The following is a 22,294-nucleotide window of genomic DNA, read 5'->3' on the forward strand; positions in this document are numbered from 1 at the left end:
TATATACGTCACGGACGTATCCCTTGAGGTTTTCAATACCCAGAAAACCGGCGAAAGTGGCCGTTTTCATATGTTTTGATCATTATCTCTGGAACAGAAGGTCCAATCTGCAGGTCCATTCAAAGCTTGTTGGATGCGTGACTTTGAGGACATTTTCGGGTTGTTTGGGGTTTTTAGGGGAGGCGAGATCTTAGTTGGGCAGGTGACCGCCTGTTCTGCCTCTACAGTGGGTACGGTATCCTGTCATAGGGAATGCATTGGCAGTTGCAGTTCATAGTGCTCACGGACCTCGAGTAGCGGCGCTGTCTCAAAAGTGGGCGTGCAATTTGTAGTTCCCGTGTTGGTCTATACCTCGTGCTGTTTACATTTCTGTCTCATAAAGTATTCAACCAATCACAAACAGAGCAGCTTTGACCTGGTTTTACAGGACCTTCACTTGCTGTTGAACTTCCTCAGGGGAACCACTAGGTGTCAGTGAAGACACATGAAAACACTGTGTTTCACTGTGTGTCTCCATGACCTAGTTTTATTTATGTCAGACCATGTGACCTGTTCTGTACAACGTTACTATGAAACAATGATATATGATATTATATTACTATAGTATTACTGTATAATATCTTATATTGATGTAGTACTACTGTATAATATAATATTCCTGGCATAGTAAGACTGTAGAACATATTGCTGTACTATGATGTGAACATAATACAGAAACATATAAATGACTTTAATATGTATATTAATATATGAATAATATATGCTATTAATTCATTGTGTACATGTTAAACTATAAGATAGCAGGTAATCAATGAACCAGCATCTGTCTAAACAACATAATGTTCAACATATGGCACGAGGGCCAGACTTTGAACCACCCTTGAACCAATCCGGTCCACAATTTCCTCAAAGAAAAACAAAACGAGCCCCAGATTTGGAGCTGAATTAATTTAACTCCATTCCAAATATATAGGAAAGTAATGTTTACAATGTGAACTGTATGTACTCACATGGTAAATATCATGTAACTGTATGTACTCACATGGTAAATATCATGTAACTGTATGTACTCACATGGTAAATATCATGTAACTGTATGTACTCACAAGGTAAATATCATGTAACTGTATGTACTCACATGGTATATATCATATAACTGTATGTACTGTGACGCCCTCCCACTCTGTCTATCAGTGCTAGTCTGTTGAATGCCTGGTAGGTGGAGCTGGGAGGCCATCAGCTCTGATCTGGAGCACCTGAGCCTATTGCTCTGAGGGCTTTAAAACCAGTCCTCTTTCTGTCAGATTCTCTCTTCTCCTCTCTCCCCAGTTTGTTTGTTAACATACCTTGGTTTACACCTTACAACATTCACACTGCACATACACTCGCACCCATACACTGCCTTCACACTGATGCTCATTCATATTTACTGATGTGTTATGTTTGTTGTTTAGTTAGTTTATCTTTAAATAAAGACCTTTTATACACTTTTAACTGTGCCTGTGTCTCCCTTTTGTTGCAACCTTGAGTCAGGTCGTAACAGTACTCACATGGTAAATATCATGTAACTATATGTACTCACATGGTAAATATCATGTAACTGTATGTACTCACATGGTAAATATCATGTAACTGTATGTACTCACATGGTAAATATCATGTAACTGTATGTACTCACATGGTAAATATCATGTAACTGTATGTACTCACATGGTAAATATCATGTAACTGTATGTACTCACATGGTAAATATCATGTAACTGTATGTACTCACATGGTAAATATCATGTAACTATATGTACTCACATGGTAAATATCATGTAACTGTATGTACTCACATGGTAAATATCATGTAACTGTATGTACTCACATGGTAAATATCATGTAACTGTATGTACTCACATGGTAGATATCATGTAACTGTATGTACTCACATGGTAAATATCATGTAACTGTATGTACTCACATGGTAAATATCATGTAACTGTATGTACTCACATGGTAAATATCATGTAACTGTATGTACTCACATGGTAAATATCATGTAACTGTATGTACTCACATGGTAAATATCATGTAACTGTATGTACTCACATGGTAAATATCATGTAACTGTATGTACTCACATGGTAAATATCATGTAACTGTATGTACTCACATGGTAAATATCATGTAACTGTATGTACTCACATGGTAAATATCAAATGTTTATCATTGTGAAACAGTCTCATGAAGTGGTGATTAATAAGACATTGGCAAGATATACATTAGTGGGCTAATCTAAAAGTAGAAAATGCATTGAGGTGGATTGTTTGATGTATGACATCTTTTCATAGTGACCTAGCAACATTCATGCCATTTTAATATAATTCAGCACCATGTGTTTCAAGTCTCGGCCCTTCACTCACTTTATCAAAGTCAGTAGCCTACAGGCCCTCTGGGGGAAAGACATGTTGCTTACCGCAGGAACAACATGCTATCTAAGTAGCATTATGTACATTTGAAACTAGAGGATAGCAGGCCGTGTAGTTAGTAGTGCTGATTATTTGAACTGGTGGGACCTTTATTCTAAAGATGTCACACGCACGTCACACGTCTACACCTACAGTACTTATCAGGTCACACAATGGACCTTTGATATGCATCCAGACACGGTCATTCCTACGTTGATTCAGGCTGTTGACACCCGGCAGCTTCTGTAAGCTTTGGTAAGAGATGTGAAGAGGTGTGTGTGTGCACGCACATGTGCATGTGCATGTGCATGTGCATGTGCATGTGTGCTCAAAAGACTGGCGGGACGCCGTGGTACTATGTGCACCAGTGGTGTGTGTACTAGGTTTTTTAGGAGGGTAAACCATAATGATGTTTTAAAAATGTTCTTGTACGGTATACTACGTACACAGCGTTACACGGTAGAACGCACCACTGCTAGGCACCACTGATAGCAGGTACACAATGATCCTAACATCGGTCTAAACAACTTTCTACATACCATGCTGTACATTTGTGGTCAAGAAAAACTAATGTAAAGCCACTTTCAGACATAAACACTGGAAAATGTCCGGGGCTTCATGTCAGGACATTGGCCCCGATTCATTATGCTGGTCGTAAATATGGGGTAAATAAAGTTTGTAAAGGAGGGCGTATTTTCTGTACTCACAAAATGACATGCAATTCCCAAAGGGGTTCGTATATCCCTGAGACGTGCGGATGACCAGGTGTAGGACATGATTAATCTGGAAGGCTGCATCCAACATCATCCAACTTCAACGTCACCGTACTGAACAGTGTTGCCATATCCGCTTATTATAAGCAAATTTGCGCTTTTTTTCCTGTAAAGTTGCTTGTAAATATTGGTAGTTGTGGGTTGCGTTTTTTTGGGCTTGTTTCTAAAGTGTAGTTACTTATTTGGGCTTGCTTCACAATTTTGTAATTATTTTAACCAGTGGTTCTCAAACATTTTCATGTCATGGACCCCCAAGTTAATATGTAGGCTAATTTATCTGAAAATGTTTTGTGCCAGCTGGAGCCCCGTACCAAATTTGTGTTAAAAATCTTCCAAATCTTCCACATTTTAATGCATGATTTTAAATAATAAATAATAGCAGATCTACAAGCTCACAATGCATCGCATCGCGAAGCGTTGTGAGCTTGTAGATCGGCTATTTTCAATATGCTTGTAGATTGGCTTGTAGATCCGCTATTTTCAATGTATACAGTAGCCTATATAATTTCAATGTATAGAGGTTTAATTAAAGTGCTCATAATGGCCTAGTGCCATAGTTGCTTCTTTTGGGCTTGTTTTCCTAGATCTGGTTGCTTATTTCTCTCACAACATCTGGCAACGCTGGTGCTCTCTGGCGTGTCTATCGTGTAAACATAACAGATGCGGCGTCGCATCGCCTTGACTTGTACAACTGTTCTGTCTGGAAGCAAGTCCTTCGATCGCACGATGGATCAAGTAATACATGCTCTCATGTGTAAGGAGAATAAAGAAGTTTACAAGGTTTAACCCCATGACCAAATAAAAGGCTAATAAAACATGGAAAGGATATTATATAAGCCTTTTCTAATGAACATTGCTCACCTTTACCGAGGTAAAAATATGATGAAATCCAGCATACAAGTGGAACACTGCTATCCGATTATGGACCAGAGCTTATTGATTACTTATTGATTAAATTAGTTAATTTTGGATTAATATATCACTGTCCTACGTCGGAATGGATCTTCTGGACACAGCTTTCATCCACTATAGTTTCCTCATCAGATGGTAACATGTATTAGGTTATTGTGTGTGGTGTTCATGTGATCAATATACAGTAGCCTACAGTATTATAAATTAATACCGCGCAGGTCTGCGCCGCCCCAGTGACATTAAGGCATGATAGTCTATTTTCATTATTACGTGACACTTTGGCTGAGATGGCCCACTTGCCCGAAACTGGCAAACACACTGAGGGACCTAATAATTCAGCTCTAAATGCAACTAATGTCCTACAAAATAAATAAAAAGCGGTGGGATCTGCATCAAGTCTTATTATGCATAGGCTACAAGCAATACATCGTTTGACATATGTTTTATTTTTTATATATATGTGTTGACAAAGGTTGGCCACATCCATATTTTATTTGAGGTTTGCCACTGTTGTAATTGATTTTGGCATGAAGAATAAAGCATTCTAAAGATATACGCACATTTCAGCCCTGGTAAGACAGCCTCGGAGCTAGCCTGAGGCTACGAGCTCAATCCATGGTCTTGAAGGGCGGACCCAAACACAGCCGCCCGGATTTGTGCGTGGCTTCCTATTGCTTCACCAATCTATGTCCCCGCCTCCCCTCCCCTCCCCCCCTCGGCCTGTGCACGGAGCACGCTGACGTCACCAAATTTAGAGCGACGCCCCTCTGCACTCTGATTGGTTAGGAGATAACAAGGTCCAAGACCATCGTTCCTGCATGGCTCCCCCAGGCTTTTTTTCTTTTGTAACAAAAAAAAAAGCCTGGGTTTCCGAGGCTACCTCGGAGCTGACTTGAGAACGTGAGCACCTCACGCTCAAAACACAGACAAAAAAACAGTAATGAATCTGACTGCTAGTGTAGGAATTGTCTTAAATGCCGGTAAGATCAAAATATGGTCGTAAATTGCTTAGTGAATCGGGGCCAATGTCCAGTGTTGGCCGTTCACACATGTAGCGACAGGAGAATGTCTGTTTCAGACGCGTTCACACTTTATGTAAATTCGCCGTTTGATAAGGTGAGTGGCGGGGCCTGTGCAGTAGACACACACATTAGCTCCTCCCACATAAATATAACACAGACACAGCCTGAGGGTGATGTGAGGATCATTATGCAATCTTTTTTTAATTTCCTTCCACAGCTCAACGAGCTACAACGTACTTTTAATCACAACAAGCTTTCTCCTCCGAACTTGAACAGTCTCAACTCAACTGGGAGAACATTGGCCCAGTGCGCTGCGGGTAGATGTGACTTATTATAACGTGACTCGTCAGGTGTAGCATGTCCACTCTCTGGGTCACTTTTCTTTTGCACTTTTGTAAGTAAAGGACCATTTTTGCATCAAATTTTCATTTTTCAGTATGCGAGTCCAGCAGTTTCTCACACTGACTCTCCTGCACAGACAACACGTGACAACACTTCTATCCAGCACCTTGCACAGCAGACCACACACACACACGCGCGCACGCACACACACATCCTGTTTGAGAAAGAAAGGCTTGATATGGAAACATCAGTGGTCTTCGTCTGTGACGCAGGCAGCCTGTTTGTTCATCGAGTTCTTGCAATCAGAAACCACATCCTAACGAAATAATACTGTTCCACCTGACCTACATACTAACACACACACACACACACACACACACACACACATACACACACACACACCATTTATACCTGATAGTGGAAGCATTCTATGATTATTATACCCTATAGTGGATGAATTGTATCCCACAGTCAATAGTACATCAGGATGGTCACTATCACATATGTTACATCCTATAATGCATTTTTCTGAATGAAAAAGGCAGACATTCATTTGGCACGTTTTAATTGTGCGACAGTATCAACGTCACTAACTGTGTGTGTGTGTGTGTGTGTGTGTGTGTGTGTGTGTGTGTGTGTGTGTGTGTGTGTGTGTGTGTGTGTGTGTGTGTGTGTGTGTGTGTGTGTGTGTGTGTGTGTGTGTGTGTGTGTGTGTGTGTGTGTGTGTGTGTGTGTGAAAGTGCGAGTACGTGCTGGATCTTTTTCAACATCAGCAACAACAACAACACTGGACTGGCCTTAAAATTCAGGGAAAACTTGCTTGTCTTCCCTCTGCTGATCACTCTGTTTCCCGTTCATTTCTAAGGAACACTGCTCTCAATGAGTAGCCTGGTGAACCCTCTCTCCGAAATCTCATTTGTAATTTATTTCAGGAGTGAGTCTGGCATGATCGCCCATTCGGCAATTTGGCTGTGGGCTGGAGTTGGGCAGGAGTAATACCGTTGACTGACAACCCCTTCAGCCAATCAGCAGTGTTCCCCTTCAGCCAGTGCATTTTTGCCACCTCCACACTAATGTGATGCAACGGGACTTTTGAGACGGCCATGCCCAAAATAGGTTGCCTTATTCGGATACATGCGTGTCACTGCCCGCCCCTGCCCTCTGAATTTTTTTTTTTAAACGATATCTTAAAAATAAAATTCCGTGCCTCAAAATAGAAGTTTGAGAGCGTTTCGAAGTTTAAAAGAGAGTAGAAAACATTGCGGTCAAAAAAGATGGCTGCCGTTAGTTTTTGGTCGGCTGCACTCAGGCTGCACTCGGTTCCATTCGGGTTCACTCGAACTTGCCACCTGATTGGCCAACTTTCGCTGTCAATCACAGAACGATGAGCGACGATTCTGATAGGCTCGTCCATTTGGTGAATGGGCTAGAAACGCCCAGACAAGCCTTCAGGCCAGACTCCTTCCTGAAATAAAATGCAAATGAGATTTCCAGAGGGAGGGGGGTTTACCAGGCTACTCAATGAGGACATTATCACCTTTACAGTAAAAGCCAGGTTACAGATCCTTCCCACCAGACTCAACCTTTCCCTCTGGTTTCCCACCACCCATGTACCTCATTGTTTGCATCACACCACAGGGCTTGTTACAGAAACCACCTATGGGCGCCGATGCGCGCGTTTGCATGCGTCCCCTGCTCAGTGGCGTATGGTGAATTCTGCGTTGACCGGTATGTTTTTTTATTCTCAAAAGCGTATTTACAACAGCAAAGTTAACAAATCAAATACAGTGCACTGCAGTGCAAACATATAGCAGCCTAGTCTGCTGTCTATAGCAGAGAGGTCTGTTGGAACAAGGTCGCCGCTGGAATCCGGGGAGCAGGGGCGCACGGGTATGGTGCTGACCGCGGCGATGGTTGCTGGTGGTGGCGGGTCTGGCGTTGTGGCTGCTGGTTGTGGCCCCCCACCAGCTGCCACTGGTGGGATTAGGGTTGCAGTCGTCACCGCTGGCACGGTGATGGGCGCTGGTGTCCTGGCACTAATGCTGTCCTTTGCTGGTGTCTTGCTGGAGCTGGCGGCGAAGTGTAGTAGCATGCTGCTCTGGACGAATCGTTCTTTGGTTGGTGGCTTCTTCATGTTGTAGAGTAGTAGACTAGTCACAAGTCACAACAATAATGAAATGTGAAGCTATTTCTTGGCCCTCTTTATACTGTGTACCTGGCAGGAAAACCGGTTTGACGGCGGTGTTGTTGGGGATTTTTTTGTGACTTTAATTCGGCCTATGGGCGGAGGTGGAGCGAGCTAGACAGCTAGTAGTAATGGTACTGTAAATCTGGGCGCCCGCCACTGAGTTTGTGATGGGTGCTCATCATTTCTCCTGGGGGCTTTAGCCCTGAGGCACCCACAGTATCGGCGCCCTTTCATGTCACACATTCTGAATGGCTGCTATGCCTATAAAGGGCTTTACATAGCACGCCATGACAGAATAGTTGATCTCATAACTAAGGACATATCTAAACATTTTACACCGTCAGTGAGAATGTACAAACATTCCTGTGTCAAACCTTCCATGTTTCAACTCTGTACTGAAAATACTGAAATCTTTGCACATCTCTCTGCTAATACACCAGATGTTGTTGTTGTCAATGAAGGCTCCAGATCAGTTTCCATTCTTGAAGTGGCCTGCACCTTTGACTCTAGCTTAGAGGAAGCTTTTATGACCAAAGTCATTAAATACCAGCCGCTCCTCCATACCATCACAGAGCTATGTTATAGGTGCAATCTACTTGTGTTTATCTTTGGCAGCCTATAGGACACGTACATGGGTTGGTTGTAAGAGGCTTCCAACAACTTGGGATGCCAAAAAAGCAGCTAAACGGCTTGCACAATTCTGTGGAATCTCTTCTATTATCGGTAGCCTCCAAATATGGCGAAGACGCTGTTATTTGTACCCCTGAAAGGTGTGGGGGTATTTGTACCCCTGAAGGGTGTGGTGTATTTGTACTGTGGGGGTATTTGTCCATGATTTGCTGACTGTAATTTTTTTACAGCACCTTGTAATATGTGTGTCCTTGTATTGTATCTCTTATGTGGACATAAATAAGTGATTCTGTGTGTGTGTGTGTGTGTGTGTGTGTGTGTGTGTGTGTGTGTGTGTGTGTGTGTGTGTGTGTGTGTGTGTGTGTGTGTGTGTGTGTGTGTGTGTGTGTGTGTGTGTGTGTGTGTGTGTGTGTGTGTGTGACAGTTAACTATAGTTGTAATGGTCAAAGGCCTGATGGAGGGGAAAGGAACTGGTTGGAATAACGTGATCCTTCCATGCGCTACGTCCTACGGTCAGGTGATAAGAAGCGGCTTGCTAGCTCCTCATGCATTGAAGGAAGCATGAGTTCAGGGTGCAGGGAGTGGCTGAACATAAGCATCCTAGCTTAGCTACCTAAACTATCGGATTTAGATTGTAACGTTTGAAGAAGCACCATTTAGGAAGAGTCAGCAAATCCACCATCAACCCCTGAGAACTCAGGGTCCTGTTTAGCTGTTAAAGTGGAGTGTAGCCGTAATAGTTGTTGACAATGTGGGAATTTTATTAAAATTCATTATGTTGAACAGCTCACTTTAAAATATAGGCTTAACATTATATTATCACTAGATATGCCTAGAGAAGGAATATGATAGAGGAAATTACAGTTTGTATTGAATGGTTGAAAAGACTGCTGAGGCACACTCGAACACTAGCAACAGGAAGAGGCTTTTTGTGGTTTTACATCCTGTATGTGAGCTGCACACGCTATCTGACATACAATCTATATTTATGACTGATTAGTGAGAAAATATCCATATTTTGAGAGATTAGAGGTTACATGCAGACATGTAAACGTCAATCATTAGCTTTTCTCATTTATTTAACATGACCCCCCCCCCCCCCCCAGAGCACTGCTAGAACGCGTGCAAACTAAGGGGCAGGGTTTTTCGTGGGTGCCACCCACATATAGACTCACTCACTTCTCCAACAGTCACCTACGCACACACACAACACACACGTGCATGTCTGGGGACGTTCCATAAGACCGTATTCTCACCAGAGCATCGGCGGGCTTTTTCTCCTGCACCTCGTTCACATTTCAAGCTTGGAAGGTAAAAACATGACTTTGTATCCATTTCCAGATGAAACATATTTGGTGTCAGATCTACTCTGTGGGTGACGGTTGGCTGAGTCGGCCTGAGTCGCTTGAAACTCCCTTCAACAGCCAATCCTCCCCCTGGGTAGGTTTATTATCTATACATGTTTGGACCTACCACATTTAGACTGAACTGTGTTTAAGGCTGAATGAGATCTAAATGGAACCTTATTATTTTCCAACAAGCCCAAATTATGGCATTAGTATTATGTAGGTAGAGAATGTAGCTGAATTGTGAATGTAGCTGAATTGTGAATGTATAGCTGAATTGTGAATGTAGCTGAATTGTGAATGTAGCTGAATTGTGAATGTAGCTGAATTGTGAATGTAGCTGAATTGTGAATGTAGCTGAATTGTGTAACTAAACTTGGGACAAACCCAGAGTTGCTCCAAATAGTATATGATGAGAGTTGGTTATACGGTCACTTGGCACATGTGTACCACGCACTGTGTGTATAGGGTACCACGTTCCCGAGGGGGAACCACGGTGAATTATTTTATTTAACCCTTATGCCTTGCTAAAAGCTGAGTTGGGAGTGTTAAATACAAGATTTGTATTTGGGACTTTAAACTGCAGTAGCCTACAATGCACACATTATTGAGTAATTTCAAAAACAGCTCAAATAATGTCATATCATAACATGTGCAAATGCCCACGTCCTCCTCTGTTGATTATAGTTTACTACAACATGAGACAAGGGGCTTGCACTTAAAAATGTCTATAATTGTTAAATCTCTCTCATATGCTAGGAGACATTTTTGGTGACTAATTTTCTTTGTGTTTCCAAAATGTTATTTTCCAAGTAATATTGGCATGACATATTTCCCTCACCGATTATTTTATTAAATGATCGATTGTCAATAATTAATTGTATCATTGATTAACCGTTGCACCCCCAAGTCATCATTAAGTGATGGCCTGTATTCACTTACTGTGACTGTATGTCAGTGTTCATTTTGACAACAAATTTTGATGTAGTTTTAGTCATAGTCTTTTGAATGAAATTTCATTTAGTTTTAGTCATATTTTAGTCATCTGAAATGTTTTAGTTTTAGTCTAGTTTTAGTTGATTAAATATCATAAGATTATAGTCGACTAAATCTACAGTTGATATTGTCAACTAAAATGTATGTTGGCGGTGCCTTGATGGTGTCATAATGGCTGATTTTACACTTGGTTGCATGCTGAAAATCACCGATCTACAAGCTCACAACGCTCCACGCTGCGACGCGTTGCAAGCTTGTATATCTGCTATTTTATGAGCGTGACACCCGAGCACAACCAAACATAAAATGACTTGTCTTTTAGTTCTACTGGATCTCTTCTCCACTAGAACCTCACTAACATTTTAGTATATTTTTTATTTGTTGATGAAATTGTCAATACATTTAGTTTTAGTTTTAGTCATCATAGCTTAGTTTTTATTTAGTTTTCGTCAGTAAAAAAGGATAGTTGACAAAAAAAATGTCTTTATAGTTTTAGTCGACAAACTACTTAAACTATTGGTTCTCAAACTTTTTCATATCAAGGACTTAGCTGGGTTCCCCCTGGAACCCCCCCAAGGACCCCACTTTGCGGAACCACTCTTCATGTAATGAATGAACTAATTGTGTGTGTGTGTGTGTGTGTGTGTGTGTGTGTGTGTGTGTGTGTGTGTGTGTGTGTGTGTGTAGGTCTCTGCTCTACCATGAGTGAGTGTGGCCTATAAAACCCGGTCTGTCTGAACAACATAAGAGGTAAAATAAACACCATTAGAGACACTGGTGACTCAGTAGATGATGTGTTTCACGTTTAATTTGCCCCTTGAATGTGTTTTACCCATAACGTTAACAGAGCAGAGGGGAGACGGCAGACAGACAGGTAGTCCCATTTCAGAGGGGAGACGGCAGACAGACAGGTAGTCCCATTTCAGCAGTGGTGGAAAGTAACTAAGTACATATTGTAATGGATATTATTAACCCTACTTCAGTATAAAGGAGAGAATTCCCACAAAGGGTAAAGTGGAATGAATCAATGTATTTATTATACAATAAACGAGAGCTCTCAGAGACTGTCTCATGCAGATGCAGCCTCCCAGTTGTTAGACATGTGTCTCCTTTATACACAACAAGAAGAGAACACAAATATCTGGAGGTGTGGTTAGTGGCAGTGGTGGAAAAAAATACCTAAATGTTTTACTTAAGTAAAAGTATCAATACTACAATGAAGAAGTACTCTGTTACAAGTAAAAGTCCGTAATTCAAAACTTACTTGAGTAAAAGTACAAAATTGCTGGTATCAAAATGTACTTAAAGTAAGCCTACCAAAAGTAAAAGTACTAAAATGTTGGAAAATAGCCGATCTACAAGCTCACAACACGTCGTGATGCGACGCGTTGTGAGCTTTTAGATCTGCTATTTTCAAATAGCCTAGGTATAAAATGGGGCTGAAGTGGTTAATGTATGTTTTATAATGTAATAATTTGCAAAGTATCTAGTAACTAAAGTTTTCAAATAATTGTAGTGGAGTGGAAGTAAAATTATGGACAATTGGAAATACTCCAGTAAAGTGAAAATACCTCAAAATTTTACTTAAGTATAGTACTTGAGTAAATGTACTTCGTTACTTTACACCACTGGTTATTTGACAGAGTCATACATGGCTCTATAAAGTAATAGTTATTCTGACAGGATACCAACAGGTGAGACCATGGCTTTCCTACTACTGTGAGTTGTAAATAGACCTGCAGAGTGAGAAAATGTCCTTTTGGCTGAAGGCTCATATGAGTTATAACTATAATCACAGGGAGAACAGTGTAGTATTCTCATAAATGCTATTACATTCCTCCCTTTGATTCAAATAGAATCATAGACCAAGAGATATGAAATACTAGACTGTAATGAGATATTACTGCAATTATTTACACTCTAGACTCAGGGCCGCATTAATGTCTGAACGGGCCCTAGGCAAAGGCCAATTTTCACAGCGCGTGTTCATGTGCGTGTGCACGTGTGCAGTTTTCCGTGCGTGTGTGCGCGCACGAGGCACGAAAACGAGATTTTTTTTGTACTTTAACTCAAGTACATTTTGAATTCCGGACTTTTACTTGTAACAAAGTAGTTCTAAATTGCAGTATTGATACTTCTACTTGAGTAAAAAAGGTGAGTAATTTTTCCACCACTGCTAAATAGGAGAAATAGATTCAAGTTATTTAATGTCCACCAACACAACACTCCTTACAAATACATATGGAAACACACAGGATACTTCTGATCACCTGTAGGGGAGAAAACCCTTTCCTTTCTATGCATTATTTTGGGAAATTCCACCTACGATCCTCTTTACTGTTTTTTCCGTGAGCGACCACTTGTAAGCCAGCATTTTTTTTTTACATGAGCTCAAATGTCATTGAGTCTCTCTTCTCTCCTCGTGGCTACAGTTCCAAGCTGTATGTCTTTTTCTCCTTGTTTGGGCACCGACAACTGTGCTCGCTTGGCCTCCCAAAAGGATCTGAAACAAGGGGCGTTTACGGTAGCCTGGAACCAGACGAATATGCCATCGCATATGCTATTAGTCGGCCAGGCTAGGTTCACGGTGCTCCTCTCAACCAGTGCACCCATCACAGCTGTCACTGGGGATACAGGATAGGTGGGCACTAGGGACATCCGGGCACCTTGATGCAACATTGGCCATCCTGTTACAGTCACTGGTACCCATACGTCACTGTATATCCTTTGGTTTTCCATTACTGTAAAAACAAAAAAACTTGTGCAAGTAATTGTGCTTCACATAGATTGGTAATTTATTTCACTATGTCACTTTTTGCACTTTTAAGTAAACTATTTTTGAATTTAAAGAGCCTCAATTTATTTTTTTCAGTGTGCAAGACTTTTTGGTGTTTATTGTTTATGTCTTACATATAGAAACATCAAGCTATCAAATTTATACTGTAACGTTTGAAGAAGCACCATTTAGGAAGAGTCAGCAAATCCACCATCAACCCATGAGAACTCAGGGTCCTGTTTAGCTGTTAAAGTGGAGTGTAGCCGTAATAGTTGTTGACAATATGAGAATTTTATTAGAATTCATTATATGTTGAAAAGCTCACTTTAGGATATAGGCTTAACATTATATTATCACTAGTTATGCCTAAAGAAGGAATATGATAGAGGAAACTACAGTTTGTATTGAATGGTTGAACAGACTGCTGAGGCACACTCGAACGCTAGCAACAGGAAGAGGCTTTGTGTGGTTTTACATCCTGTATGTGAGCTGCAATCATTCAATCATTAGATTTTCTCATTTATTTAACATGATGTTATTAATAATTTAATTTACTCATTATATGTAAATGCTGATAATATACAGTATAATAGCTTTTAACTGAATTATTATGCTCACTTATAAGACACACAGAGTCATGGGGGGGGGTCTTCCCCTCTGGCAAACCACAAATCATGTGTTGTCTAGACGTTTCAAGCAGACAGAAAAATAAATAATGAACTGAAATCTCAGCCTGTTGTACTGGGAGCTGACCAGTACAACCCTGACTGGGTCATACCAAAGACTCCGCTCCCCCCCCTCCCTGTTGCCACATGATGTTGCCACACGCACACACAAACACACACACACACACACATACACACGCACACACACACACACACACACACCTCCGCACGCACACTCATGTCTGGGAAAGTTCCATAAGACTTTATTCTCACGAGAGCATCGGCAGGCTTTTTCTCCTGCACCTCGATCACATGGAAGGTAAAAAAAATGACTTTGTAAATTTCTCCATGTTGAGATGAAACATATTTGGTGTCAGATCTACTCTGTGGGTGACGGTTGGCTGCGCCGGTTGCTTGAAACTCCCTTCAACAGCCGATCTTCACCCTGGGTTTATTATCTAAAACCACGGTGCAGAGGAGGGCACTACAATGACCCAAGCCGATCATCATAATAACTAAATTATTAATTATTTTGTTTAACCCCTATGCCTCGCGATGCGATGCATTGTGAGCTTGTAGATCTGCTATTTTCAAATGATTTTTATAGATTTTATACATTTGAAAACTTGTGAAATAGGACATTCTGCATAATGACTACTGTCTACTTTTAGTACTTTAAGTACATTTTGATACCAATACTTTTGTACTTTAACTCAAGTCAATTTTGAATTCTGGACTTTTACTTGTAACAAAGTAGTTCTAAATTGCAGTATTGATACTTTTACTTAAGTAAAAAAAGGTGAGTACTTTTCCACCACTGCTAAATAGGAGAAATAGATTCAAGTTATTTAATGTCCACCAACACAACACTCCTTACAAATAAATATGGAAACACACAGGACACTTCTGATCACCTGTAGGGGAGAAAACCCTTTCCTTTATGCATTATTTTGGGAAATTCCACCTACGATCCTCTTTACTGTTTTTTCGTGAGCAACCACTTGTAAGCCAGCAATTTATTTTACATGAGCTCAAATGTCATTGAGTCTCTCTTCTCTCCTCGTGGCTACAGTTCCAAGCTGTTTGGCATTTGTCTTTTTCTCCTTGTTTGGGCACCGACAACTGTGCTTGCCAAGTCTCCTAAAATAATCTATCTGAAACAAGGGGCGTTTACGGTAGCCTGGAACCAGACGAATCTGCCGTTGCATATGATATTAGTCGGCCAGGCTAGGTTCACGGTGCTCCTCTCAACCAGTGCACCCATCACAGATGTCACTGGGGATACAGGATAGGTGGGCACTAGGGACACCTTGATGCAACATTGGCCATCCTGTTACAGTCACTGGTACCCATACGTCACTGTATATCCTTTGGTTTTCCATTACTGTAAAAAACAACTTGTGCAAGTAATTGTGCTTCACATAGATCGCACGGTCACTTTTTTTTCACTATGTCACTTTTTGCACTTTTAAGTAAAGGACTATTTTTGAATTTAAAGAGCCTCAATTTTCATTTTTCAGTGTACACTCTACAGTGTACACTCTACAGTGTACATTCTGCACGGCTAGAATGCGTGCAAACTAAGGCAGAGTTTTCTGTGGGTGTGGGTGGCAGTTGAAAAAAAGCCACATACACACACATATAGACACACTTGCTTCTCGAACATTCACCTACGCACACAGACGATAAACACGCTCATGTCTGGGGAAGTTCCATAAGACCATATTCGCACGAGAGCACCGGCGGGCTTTTTCTCCTGCACATCGTTCACATGTTAAATATGGAAGAAAAACATTACTTTTTCTCTATTTCCAGATGAAACATATCTGGTGTCAGATGTTTGGAATTGGCATGAAACCTTCCTAGATTGTATTTATATTTTTATATTTATTTTAAGTACACATTTGTAATCCCAACATAAACTGAGCAAATAAAAGGGAAACTTTTAAAATTCAAAAAACTTTATTTTTGAGTTAGTACTACAAAGGTACATAGACCTTTGCAGTACTAACTTCATAAGGACATCGGAATTCCACACGACAGCTGTAACACAACTGATACGAATTAACATACCGTAGGTAGAGAATGTAGCTGAATTGTGAATGTAGCTGAATTGTGAATGTAGCTGAATTGTGTAACTAAACTTAGGAGAAACTCAGAGTTGCTCCAAACAGTATGTAGGCTATATGATGAGAGTTGGTTGCGGCCATTTGGCACATGTGTACCACGCACTGTGCATATAGGGCACCACGGTGCAGAGGGGGAACCACAATGAGCCAAGACGATCATCATAATAACTAAATTATTAATTATTTTATTTAACCCTTATGCCTTGCTAAAACAAAGTTACGTTGGGAGTGTTAACTACAAGATTTGTATTTTGAAATTTAAACTGCAGTAAAATGCACAAATTATTGAGTAATTTAAAAAAGAGCTCAAACAATGTCATAACATAAAATGTGCAAAAGCCCACATCCTCCTCTGTTGATTATAGTTTACTACAACATGAGACAATGGGGCTTGCACTTGAAAATGTCTATAATTGTTAAATTTCTCTCATATGCTAGGAGACATAGCACATTGTTGGTGACTCATTTTGTTTGTTTCCTACTGAGGTGTTGTTGAGGGCGTGAATTGCCCACTTGCCCACCCCAGTCATCTTTTATATAGCATTGAGCGATGAATCACTGATTAATTCATAGAGAAATGTGCATGCAGTTTGTGATGCCCAACAGTGGACATGTTTGGACTCCAAACAGCTGTTGTTGGGGGAAGGTGACTTGAGGAGAGACGTCAGGTTATAAAAAGATGAACAAGGAAGAGAGAAAGACCAACAGCAAAAAACATTAATATTGGCATGAAATATTTCCGTCACCGATTATTTTATTGAATAAAATTTGAGTCATCTGAAATGTTTTAGTTTAGGTCTAGTTTTAGTCGACTAAATATCATACGATTATTGTCGACTAAATCTACAGTTGATTTTGTCAACCAAATGGTGTCATAATGGCTGATTTTAAACTTGGTTGCATGCTGAAAATAGCCGATCTACAAGCTCACAACGCGCCACGCTGTGACGCGTTGTGAGCTTGTAGATCTGCTATTTTCGGAGCACGACACACGAGTGCAACCACACATGAAATGTCTTTTAGTTCTACTGGATCTCTTCTCCACTCGTCCCTCACTAACGTTTTAGTCCAGTTTTTATTTGTTGATGAAATTGTCAATACATTTAGTTTAGTTTTAGTCATCATAGCTTAGTTTTTATTTAGTTTTTGTCAGAGAAAAAGAGTAGTTGACGAACATTTTCCGTCATAGTTTTAGTCGACAAAATACTTAAACAATTGGTTCTCAAACGTTTCCATGTCAATGATTTAGCTGGGTTACCTATTACTGTGAGTTGTAAATAGACCTGCAGAGTGAGAAAATGGCCTTTTTGCTGAAGGCTCATATGAGTTATAATCACAGGGGAAACAGTGTAGTATTCTCATAAATGCTATTACATTCCTCCCTTTGATTCAAATAGAATCATAGACCAAGATATATGAAATACTAGACTGTAATGAGATATTACTGCAATTATTTACACTCTCGACTCAGGGCCGCATTAATGTCTGAACGGGCCCTAGGCAAAGGCCAATTTTCACAGCGCGTGTTCATGTGCGTGTGCACGTGTACAGTCTTCCGTGCGTGTGTGCGCACGCGAGGCACGGAATTTTTCGTTTTTTTAACCAGGTTTGTACTTTTTTTTAGTTTTTTTGTTACATTAATTTGGTTCATTCGGTTAATTCTGTACTTCATGAAGTAGTGTAGATTGTCGGAGGTGTCTTCTTTTTCTTTTCTCTTTCCCAAAAGTGGGATGAAGAGAAAAGAAAAAGGACATAGGCATAGACATAGGCAGACAGGACATAGTCTGTGCTTAAACACACGGCCGTGTCTGGACTCCAACTGTGGGCCTCTGACCTCCAACCAGTATTGTTCAGAAGCCTAATATGTCATGTATATTCGAAATAGCAGTAAAGTCACTAAGTACATTTACTCAAGTACTGTACTTAAGTACAATTTTGAGGTGTTTGCACTTTACTTGAGTAATTCCAGTTTTCAGTATACTTCTACTCCACTACATCTCAGAAGCAAATATTGTGCTTTTACTCCATTACAATTATTTGAAAACTTTAGTTACTAGTTACTTTGTAGATTTTGATTATTATTACAAAATATACATTAACCACTTCAGCCCTATACATTTAGGCAATAGCAGATCTACAAGCCCATCTACAAGCTCAAATTGTTGGAATTTAATTTCACCTCATGACCCACACAAAGTACAGATACTTGTAGCACGGAGACAATAAGGAAAAAACCAAACTCAGACAGGCAGCCATTGGGTATAATGAAACAATTGATTGTATTCAGATCAGAGAGACAATAGAAGGTTTACAGTATCACAGGTCCGCAACATCGGCCGTCCGTCTCTCCGCCGTGTAACAGAGCAAGCACGAGCTTTTAACATTGTCCAGTAACATAAACATATGACATCATAGGATGTGACATCGATGAGGTTCCGTGCGAAGGTGGACTTCTCGGATTGGATGAGAGCGATGGTTACGTCGTCGTCTGATGATGGTAGATGATGGTAGATGATGATTGTGTGACAGTTTATCTCTGGACAACAGCGTCCCCATGTCTGGGTCAAACACGTTTGACATCTCTGACCTGTCACTGGTCAGTGAAGATTTGGTGACACTAAGGGAGACAGCTGTAGAAGAGAAGAGAACACCCAGATACCGTGTTCCCAAAACAAGATTGCCACAGAAAAGGCCTGCTTGAGTTCGACCTTGGCTTGCAGACAGAGAGACTAAGAGTACAGAGTACTTTTACCATGACTGAGGTACAGGCCCATATGGGACCATTAATAGGACATTTTAACCAGGTTAAGGACCCTAGACACATTATGATAATTAAGATAAGGGATCAAATGAAATGACTCTATCAAGCCTACATCTTATCATGATTTGGATAGGGTCAAAGGTCAAGCTGATTGTACCTTGTGACATTATTCAAAACCAAATCAGACAGGCAAAGATTTAAAGGACTTAAAGCCAAAAATAAATGGTTATGGTTAGATAACATACACATTTATACTTCTTCAAAAGGACTGTATAATTTATTTATTCATTCAAATAAGAAGCAAAACAGGGTTTATAGTTCATGAGTAAATAATCAGCGTTAGTAGGATGAAATCTTACATAGACTATAGAATAATTAAAATGGTAAGTGGGTTCTATATGCTGTTAAATGAGAAAAATGACATCACCTCATAAGTTCCCAGAATAAGGTATTATAATTATGAACAGATCTGTCAAACCTTTCTTTATTTTATTTTATTTTGAAGGCCATCCCTTGGCAGGATCTGAATTTTTTAACTTTTAACTTTTCCTGAAAATCCCACAATGTATGTACCACCAGGAACTTTAGCCAGCATAGTCTTGTTTCCAAGAAGCTGTTGTTTCAGGTCCCGCCCCCAAGTGTGTATAGGCTCATTCGAATTTTAGCCCTACTTCTCCTTGAAGCAATACTGTGGGTAGATATGTTAACCCTAAGCAAAATAATTTATGGCGGGAAAAACTCACGTGATGCCCCTTTACTCACACAGACGTATAGGACCTACTTTTCCTCTTTGGCATGTGGGCATCAAACATCTGTCTATCCAAGACACAAGTTGAAATCTGTAAGACAGAATGGAAATCAAATTTACTGTTTGGCAGAGTTTAAAACAGTTTGTAATCAAATATAAAATTAAAGTTTAGTCCTGTATGTACAATTGTATGTACAATTGGCAGGTAATGTGACCTTATAGTTGTCCAGGAATTGGATTTATGGGGGGTGGATTACATTCTCATTCTAAAATGAAACAAACACAAAATGAAAATGAAACACAAAACACAGCATTTAAACATTAAATCATATCATATTTAAATCAAATATTCATCAAACTCCCCTCTATTTGACACCCATATATCTATAATATAGTGTGTGTCAGATGATTTGTTGTTGAGAAAGGGGATGAAAAAAAATAATAATAAAAAAAAAATAAAAATTAATTTTTCCCTTTTTAAATTTTTTTTTAAAAAGTTATAATAGAGTTGATAAAGGGTCGTAAATCCTACTCTATGTTAATTAAAACTATTTGTAGTTAAACAGCTGAAAACCCAGTGTAAAAAGGATGAGACGAAATCAAAGACAGACACAGGCCGGTTCTCAAATTAAAAGGTTGACATTGTATTAAGAGAAAGAATCAATCCACGAGGCACCGTACAGCAAAAGTATCTCTCTGCCATTACAAAGACAGGCAATAGTATTTATACACAAGTTGGAGTCCGGACATCAGATATGAGGTGGATCCTAACGATTGGTTAAGACCCTCAGACGTCAGATCATATTGGATGAGCTGTCAGGCATCAGGGTGTCATCATAATAAGTTGTTGTTCATCTTATAGTATCCTTGTGTACATCTTATGGTTTCATAAACAAGTTATCCCTTCGATATCATAGGACATGTGGCAGGTTTATCTGTGACAGGGTGACAGCTGACAGAGTAAATTAGTGACAATGTCAGGTCATACAGAGATATAGGTCATGTACAGAGATACAGGTCATTAGGACATTAGATCACAAAGCGTTGACCAAGACATGTTTTTACTGATTGGAAACCTATGGAGCCGGCCCCAGATAGCTATGGAGCCAGCTACATGGCCTTGGTAGGGAAAGTATAGTAGTTACAGAAAGCATGTTTAAAGTACAGGCCCAAAAAGACATCACTATATTAATTTGACTGGTTAGATCGATAGTTCTAGATCATATCAATCTGGTCCACAAAACATATATATTTCTAACTCCATCAATCCCAAGTTCTTGTGGGCTAGATTGGTAGATAAGATGACATCGAAAGAAAATATAATTAATTAATTATTATATATAAGGAGACAAATACATGTAGACTTAAATACCTTTTTAAATTGTATTAAAGGACTATAAGGGCAAAAACAAATGTTTCTTTGTTCAGATAACATACACATTTTTACTTCTTCAAAAGGACTGTATTGTTTATTAATTTGGAAGCAAAATGGTTATATTTCATGAGTAAATAATCAGCGTTAGTAGGATGAAATCTTACATAGACTATAGAATAATTAGAATGGTAAGTGGGTTCTATATGCTGTTAAATGAGAAAAATGACATCACCTCATAAGTTCCCAGAATAAGGTATTATAATTATAAACAGATCTGTCAAACCTTTCTTTATTTTATTTTTAAGGCCATCCCTTTGCAGGATGGCATGATCTGAATTTATTTAACTTTTAACTTTTCCTGAAAATCCCACAATGTATGTACCACCAGGAACTTTAGCCAACATAGTCTTGTTTCCAAGAAGCTGTTGTTTCAGGTCCCGCCCCCAAGTGTGTATAGGCTCAGTCGAATTTTAGCCCTACTTCTCCTTGAAGCAATACTGTGGGTAGATATTTTAACCCTAAGCAAAATAATTTATGGCGGGAAAAACTCACGTGATGCCTCTTTACTCACACAGACAGACGTATAGGACCTACTTTTCCTCTTTGAGCAGTCGAGAGGAGAGGCTTCTGTCACTCAATTTAACCAGGAAGATTATTTAATCTGTAAATGAATTAACCACAGAATTACTGTGTGTAGAAAGTGTACATGAAATGTATTTGACAAAACATAAGTAGTTTAAAACAGTTAAGAACTATTTGCAAAATATAATACAACGGTTGTCCATCGGAGTTTTAGACCCTCAGTCTCCCCTGGGGAGGTTTTGTATGGGGAGGTTTTGTAAACTTCAATGACTCCTGGGGCAAGATCTGAAATGGATGAATGTGACTAAGACTGTAAGTTAGTATTTATCGTTAAATGACTATGATAAAGGACAAAAAAAACAACATCAAAAAGATATTAAGCAAATCACATTTAAATCCAATATTCACATTTAAATCAAATATTCACCAATCAAATATTCACCAACTCCCTCCTCTTGACACAATATATATTCCATATATATATAGTGTGTCAGAGAATGAATTTGCTGTAAAAAGTTTATAATTAAAATATTTAAAATTAAAATATAACAATGAAAAATAAGGAATAAACATCTTTGTTCTGAAGATTATATTGA

The 22,294-nt window shown here is 39.6% G+C and overlaps 1 protein-coding gene across 3 annotated transcripts in view; it reads left to right on the forward strand.

Annotated features, from left to right (window-relative positions):
- Positions 1-9,530: 9,530 nt before the first annotated feature.
- LOC308103538 (uncharacterized protein) overlaps positions 9,531-22,294 on the forward strand; it is a 51,990-nt gene continuing 39,226 nt past the window's right edge. For all 3 annotated transcript variants that reach the window (XM_080453553.1, XM_080453555.1, XM_080453554.1), the window contains exons 1-2: positions 9,531-9,631; positions 11,350-11,412. The gene's annotated coding sequence lies outside the window, so the exon portion shown is untranslated. The remainder of the gene's footprint in view (positions 9,632-11,349; positions 11,413-22,294) is intronic.

This window comes from Gymnoscopelus braueri (genome assembly GCF_963280865.1).
Source record: "Gymnoscopelus braueri genome assembly, chromosome: 16".
Taxonomy (NCBI): domain Eukaryota; kingdom Metazoa; phylum Chordata; class Actinopteri; order Myctophiformes; family Myctophidae; genus Gymnoscopelus; species Gymnoscopelus braueri.